The 7,715-nt window shown below is 40.7% G+C and overlaps 1 protein-coding gene across 10 annotated transcripts in view; it reads right to left on the bottom strand.

The window, feature by feature from the left end:
• The window catches only part of LOC106874415 (myb-like protein U), a 216,939-nt gene that overhangs the window by 13,258 nt on the left and 195,966 nt on the right, over nucleotides 1–7,715 (bottom strand). The window lies entirely within an intron of this gene.

Genomic DNA, 7,715 nt, shown 5'->3' with positions numbered 1-7,715 from the left:
ATATATTAGTTTCATTTCTGTTACTTTCAATATGTATTTATATTTATTTGTGTGTGTGTGTGTGTGTGTGTGTGTGTGTGTGTGTGTGTGTGTGTGTCTGCGTGTGTGTATATATATATATATATTTGTGTGTGTGTATATGTATGTCTATATGCACATATATATGCTTATGTATATATGTGTGTGTATACATATGTAGAAACAAGACGTGTGTGTGTGCTTGTACCCACCATTGCTGGCCAACCGATGTTGCTGTGTTTATGTTCCCATAACTTAGTGGTTCAGCAAAAGACACTGATATAATAAGTACTAGGCTTACAAAGAATAAATGCTGTGGTCAATTTATTTTGAGCAAAGGCGGTGCTCCAGTATGGTCGCAGTTATAACCGAAACAAGTAAAATAATATAAAAAAAAACTCATTTTAATCCTGAGCAAGGCCAGGTATCTCTTCCAGTATATCTTCATCATCTGTTTTTCATGCTGGCATGGGTTGGACGGTTTGACTGGGGACTGGCAATGTTTCTACAGCTGGATGCCCTTCCTAATGCCAACCACTCCGAGAGTGTAGTGGGTGCTTTTTATGTGCCACCAGCATGGAGAGCCAGTCAGGCAGCACTGGCATTGGCCACAACTACAATTTCTGTTATTGATTTGATTGAGATTCTGACTGTGATTTTAGATTTTATAAAAATACCTTGCTCACATATTTCCCTCTCAGATTTTCATGCAACTCATTCCAGCGTTGGTATCTATTGGCACCCAGTTATGCACTACTAAGCTATTTTCTCGTTTTTTCTATCTTTTCATTCATTCATTATTAATATGCATTATTTACTAATATCTACTTTCAGAAGCTAATTATCTAAATTAACTCTTCCATATATAACTTCCTAATCTCTCTCTCCCTCCGCCTTAGTTTTCTCCTTAATTCTTCATGTAATTTCCAAATGAAATCTCTCTGATCCCCTCAGCTCTCCTCTCCCGTGTTCCCAAGTTGGCTACATATTTTTTTCATACTATCTCTTAAATTAACCCTTGCTTGTTTGCAGTGCACCCACCCATTCCTGCCCTCACCACCAATACCTGATATCTCTCTACTCTTACTGGAAACTCCCTCCCTCACTGGTGGTCTCCTTTATCACACCTTGCAATTTTGCCTCCCTCCTCTCCGGGACAAATGCAACTAGTTTAGCTGTCCACCTACTTAATCTAACATTGGCATATTGATATTCATATTTACGATGTTCATAATGCTTATACTTACAATGCCGCTAACACTTACCACTACCCCCAATAGGGGCAACAATCTTAACATGCTTGAATGATGATAGGTCAAATGTGAGAAAAGGTGCAGCATGTCTATCAAACAAACATGGAAACCTTTTCAGGCACTGAATAACAACCCTCCCCATGTCTCCTCTCACATTCCTTTCCCTGTTTTTAGAGTTGGTGCTGTCAATGTCGGCACATTGAAAAATAAGTCTAGTGACATTGTCAAGATGCTTGAGAGGTAAGGTGGGGAGGAGCTTCAGCCAGGGTCCTCACAGGCAAGGCACATAGGTATAAAATCTGGGATGGTAATAGTGATGGAGTAGGGGGTGTAGGCATACTCCTTGCAGAGAAATGGGTGAATAAGGTCATAATGGTAGTCAGAGCATGTGATAAAGTGCTTAAGCTCAGGCTAGTCCTGCAGAATAGTATAGCTACAATTATCTCTGCCTACACCCCACAAGATGGCCTCCCAAACAATCAGAAGGACCACTTTTATGATACCCTTCTACAGGCTACCTCAAAGATGAGTGGCAATGACCTCATCTTTGTGGTTGGAGATTTCAACGAGTATGTAGGACAGCAATCTGGTATCTTCTATGGTGTTCACAGGTGCCATGGAATTGGTTCCTGAAATGAAGAGGGAACTAGGCTACTGGAGTTCTGTGGTGCAAGCAACCTATTAATCTGCAACGCCAACTTCAGGAAGCCAGAGAGCCACCTGATAACCTGTCAATCAGGCGACTCTGCAAGCCAGATTGATTTCATCCTCACCAGACAGTGGGATGCATGGTTACTAAGACCCTCCCTGGTGAAGAATGTACCCCACCCCAAGCATAGACTAGTGATTAGTGACTTTAGGCCAGAAGGATGCCAAGAAGCAGACCAATCCAGAAAAGGATTTGGAAGCTGAAGAACCCTTCACATGGTCAGAGATTTGGGGACATCCTCATTAAGGAATTTGATAAGGAGTAGGAGCTACACATTTGTGACATAGAGGGTAAATGGAAATTCCTACATGACAACTTACTGAGTGCCACAGACCAAATCTGCGGCTGGTGCAAAGTCCCTTCCATAGCTAGGGTAATGTGGTAGTGGAATAATACAGTAGACAAGGGCATTAGAGCAAAGAAACAGGCCTGGAAAACCTGGAAGAATTGGGGGTAGCAGGGAACTGTACCAGATAGCCAGAAGCGAGGCTGGGAGACAGATATATATAGTTAAGGGAGAAGCAGAAAAGAAGTTTGCCAATGTTCAGCAATGTGAGGACCAAAGAACTGAAGTATTACAGATTGCAAGACGGTGTGCGACAGAAAATTGTGATGTCACAGGAGAGAAATGTGTCCGCATGGATGATGGTGCACTTGCTTTTAATGATTCTTCAAAGAAAGAGGCTTGGAGATGCCATTATGAAAGGTTGCTGAATGTGGAGAATGAATGGGAGGAGGAGAGCCTGCCAAATGTTGACCCAGTCGAGGGACCAGCTAACCGAATTGATAACACCCAGGTAGATAAAGCAATTAAGGGCATGAAATCAGGAAAAGACCCAAGCCCATCAGGAATCACTGCTGAGATACTTAAAATATCTGGGTGTGGGTTATGGTCTAGTCACTTGTATTGCAAACCAGGTAGTCCGCAAAAGAGTCATACCCAATGACTGGCATAGCAGCACCATAGTCAACTGTTATAAAGGTAAAGGTGATGCATTAGATAGGAATAACTACAGGGGTATCAAACTGCTGGATCACACCGGGATTACAAACTGTGATGAAGGTCACAGAGAGGGTCATAGCACAACTAATTAGGGAGAGAGTCTGCTTAGACTAAGTACAGTTCAGATTTGTGCCAGGTAGAAGCGCCACCAATACTATATTCTTGGTAAAGCAACTGCAGGAGAAATAGCTAACCAAAGATAAACCCCTATACTTGGCTTTTGTTGACATGGAAAAAACCTTTGACAGGGTCCTCCGATGCCTTATCTGGCAGGCGATGCAGAAAACAGGGATGCTGTCAGTAAAATAAGGGTTGGCAATGAGTATAGTGAAGAATTCCAGGTAGAAGTAGGGATTCACGAAGGATCAGCCCTCAGCCCCCTCTTATTCATCATAGTCCTCCAGGTAATAACAGAGGAATTCAAGGCAGGATGCCCCTGGGAGCTTCTCTACGCTGATGATCTTGCTCTCATAGCTGAATCACTACCAGAACTAGAGAAAAATTTCAGGTGTGGAAGCAAGGTTTAGAATCAAAGGGCCTTAGAGTCAATGTTGCAAAAACCAAAGCCCTAGAAAGTAGGAAGGTGAACAAATCACAAAGCCCTTCAGCTAGATGGCCCTGATCGATCTGTAGAAAAGGTGTAGGTAGAAACTCCATAAGATGTACCCAGTGTAAGCTATGGACGCATAAGAGGTGCAGCAACATCAAAGGAAGGTTAACTGGGATGACAGCTTTTGTGTGCGGCAGATGCACAGGGGCAAAAAAACACTACAGATGCTCAGAAAACAGATTCCATCACATGCCAGGTGGAGAAACCAGAAGTAGTTGATAGCTTCCACTACCTAGGCAACCAAGTAAGTAGTGGGGGTGGATGTTTGGAGAGCATTGCCACTAGAATAAGAATAGTCTGGGCAAAGTTCAGAAAGCTCCTACCTCTACTGGTGATAAAGGGCCTCTCACTCAGAGTGAAAGGTAGACTGTATGATGCATATGTGTGTACTGCCATGCTACACAACAGTGAAACATGGGCCATGATTGTTGAGGATATACATAAGCTTGAAAGAAATGAAGCTAGTATGATCCACTGGATGTTTAACAACAGTGTGTAAGCACCTTGAGAGAAATGTTGGACATAAGCATCAGATGTAGTGTGCAAGGGAGACGACTGCACTGGTATGGTAATGTGCTGCATATGGATGAGGAGTGCAAGGAACCTGCGGAAGAGCGAGACCCAGGAAGACATGGGATGAGGTGGTGAAGTATGACCTTCAAACGTTGGGCCTCACAAAGGCAACGACAAGAGACGGAGACCTTGGGAGATACGCTGTAATTGAGAAGACCCAGCAAGTGAGATCACAGCTGTAGCCTATAGCAGTGTTGCATAAGCAACCCATTTAAAAAGTACCTTTGAATCATCTGGTGATACGCCGTGCTTAAGGAGATCTATTGAGTCAAGTAAAACCTAAAATCTATCTATCTATCTATCTATGTATGTATAATCATATATATATATCATTTATATATATATAATCATTTAATGTCTGTATTCCATGCTGGCATAGGTTGGATGATTTGACAAGGATCCAATGAATCAAAGACTCCATTATATTTGAATGTCTGTTTTGTCATGATTTCTATAGCTGGATACCCTTCCTAATGCCAACCACTATAGTGTGTACTGGGTGCTATTTTGGGGCCACTGACACAAATGAGGTCCCTGTATAGCTTGCAAGTTAAACCCAGGGAGGGAGGATGCAGTGTCCATATGTTAGATGGAGGCTAAAGTATGAGGGGAAAAGGTTGGTGTAGTGGGGTTACATACCTACCTACGTTTAAGAGAGAGAGAGTGAGAATGAATTAAAGGTATTCTCAAGGAGATGGACAGTGACGATCAGGTGTCCACTATCTCACATATATATCTCTTGGCTTTCTCTCTCATATATATCTTGCCCACCCCACAATGCTTCTAATTCATGTGTTAGCTTTTTTTTAATGATGAAGAATCACCCTTCCTTAAATCTTTCTTTCAGAAAAGAAAAGAAAAAGAAAAAAAAAACCTCAGAAAAAAAGAAACGTAAATTAACTTTTCACATTGACTACAGTGAAAAGTGTTTTCTCCTTATCTCACCCATTGAGTCCTTCTCATTCAAAACCTGCCTGAAGACACCCCTGGTTTATGATACAAACTTTGTTTTAAAGTCACGTAAAGTAGAACCTTCCAGCAAAATTTCAGGTTAATTAATTTCAAACATCAGCATAATGATGCCAAAATAAACTGAAACAAAAACAGTAGCACAGCAGTTTTTGTGTTAAAACTAGCGACCAGATAACTTTGCAGTTTTAACATTACATTATTATATAACACTGAGAATCCAACATCTATTTTCAGACTTCTAAGCAAAATTCTTCAACACCCTCACAATAGATTGCCATCACAGTTGGCATCTTGGGCAAATGTCTTCTATAACTCCAGGCTGACCAAAGCCTTGTGAGTGGATTTGATAGATGGAAGCTGAAAGAAGCCCGTTGTGTGTGTGTGTATATGTATACATATGAGTGTTGAGTTAGAAGACAGAAAAAAAAAAAAAAAAAAAAAAAAAAAACTCCAACCAAATAGATAACCAACATCATCCTTACACTACTATTACTACCATTCACCAATGTTTACAATTCATTTACTTCACCTGGTGACTCCTCAGGCCACCAAAAACAATATGCATATGAGCATGACTCAATAAACCAGCATGTGATCTAGCTGAGAAGTCACAATGTGTGTCCGTGTGTCCAGTGACAACTGGTACTGGTTTCTTTACAACCTTGCAGGTTTAGCAAAAAAGTTGATAGAATAACTCTTTGGCATAATTATTTTATCTTTGCCAAAGACTTAGAGTCTAAAATATTTTAAGAAAGAATATTCTAGACTTATTTTAAGACAAATCTAGAATAGATGGACTTATTGTAAAGTCTACTTATTCTTGTATAAGTACCAGGGTTGATTTATTTGAATAAATTCTTCAAAGCAGTGTCTCAGCATGGCTGCAGTCCAATGACTGAAACAAGTAACCACCCCACTTCAATCATACAAATTTACTTCTAGAAATAGCACAAAATGCCAAATCACATTACTACTCTCTTTACAGGAAGGAAGGACACATTAGATAATAATACAGTGCTAGATATACAATGTCTCAAAACAAACAATAACCCAGCTTGTCATGTCTAGAACAGTTTCTTTTTATTACAGGTCAAGCCAGTAAGAACTGACCTGGGACTTAACAAACTGCACAGAAAGCTACACAAATAATGGGGATAAATGAGGTGTGTTGGTGCAGTTATGCAGGGTCTTTTTTTTTCATTCCAGAGTAGTGCTGTGAAAGGAATGTCAAATATGATGATGATAATACTGACTGAATCACCGCTCCGTGGTGGTTGCTGCACACTATAATTGCAACTGATTACATCACCACCACCATTGGTTTAATGTTCATTTTTTTGTTTGCATGAATTGGAGAGAATTTATAGTAGCAAATTTTCTACAGCTGGATGCACTTCCTGCCACCAACCCATACCTGTTTCCAAGCAAGGTAATATTTCCTGATGGCCAAGCATGTTTGTGCAGAATATTGAAAATTAATGATGCTGTATAAGTGACACACTTTCCAGCTACTCTCACCCTTATATAATGCAGGATAGCCATATATCTTCTCTATAGGAAGACACCTATATTTTGTCCCTGGCATAAAAACCATCTCGCCTTACATTCAAATAGTCCTTCCACTTAGTTGAGAGCTTTTTTTCCTTTTCTTGTTTTGCGAGTTACTTGGCAACCTCACCAGTGCTGTTGGCATGAAAAAAAACAAAAAAACACCCAGTGCAAAAGTGGTTGGCATTAAGAAATGCATCCAGCTGCTGTAGAAACCATGTCAAAGCTGACATGGAACATTACGTAGCCCAGTGGCTCACCAGAATGTGTCAACCCATCTAAACGTATGCCAACATGGAAAATGTACACACACACACACGCCATGGGTTTCTTTCACTTTCTGCGTATCAAATCCGCCCACAAGGTTTTGGTTAGCCCAGATCTATAGTAGTAGACACTTGCCAAAGGTGCCACTCAGAGGGACTGAACCTGTAACAATAGTTGTCATTTGTAACTGAGCAAGACTTAGTAGCATGTACCATGCTTTTACTAATGGCTATAAATATCCATGGATGTAACTGTGAGCAGACACAGATGTTCTGTCTTGGCCACTCTACCCACTATTAATTAAATATTCAGGCTATGATAGCCAGTGGGAGAGGACTACACCTGTAGTAGGTTGGTACTGTTTTTTTTTTGTTTTTTTTATCAACCCTGAAATGATGAAAGGCAAAGTGAACCTCAGAAAAATATCTACACATTCTATCTGATGCCTAAATGACTGGCAACTGACCACATTTGGAAACAAACAACCTCACTTGTATGATGATGGTACTCATTTACCAACATCACATGTTTTCACAAGGGTGTACCCAAACACATGTGACAGGCTTCTTTCAGTTTCCACCTACCAAATCCACTCACAAGGCTTTGGCTGGATTGGGGCTATAATAGAAGACACTTCATCAAGGTACTGTGCAGTGGGACTGAACCCAAGACCACATGGTTGAGAAATAAACTTAATCATACAGCTACACCTATAATAATGTGTGTGTGTGTGTGTGTATATATGAACAAACGCACATTAGC

Source organism: Octopus bimaculoides, chromosome 25, assembly GCF_001194135.2.
Source record: "Octopus bimaculoides isolate UCB-OBI-ISO-001 chromosome 25, ASM119413v2, whole genome shotgun sequence".
Lineage (NCBI taxonomy): Eukaryota > Metazoa > Mollusca > Cephalopoda > Octopoda > Octopodidae > Octopus > Octopus bimaculoides.
This window is presented reverse-complemented; position numbering and strand designations above follow the sequence as displayed.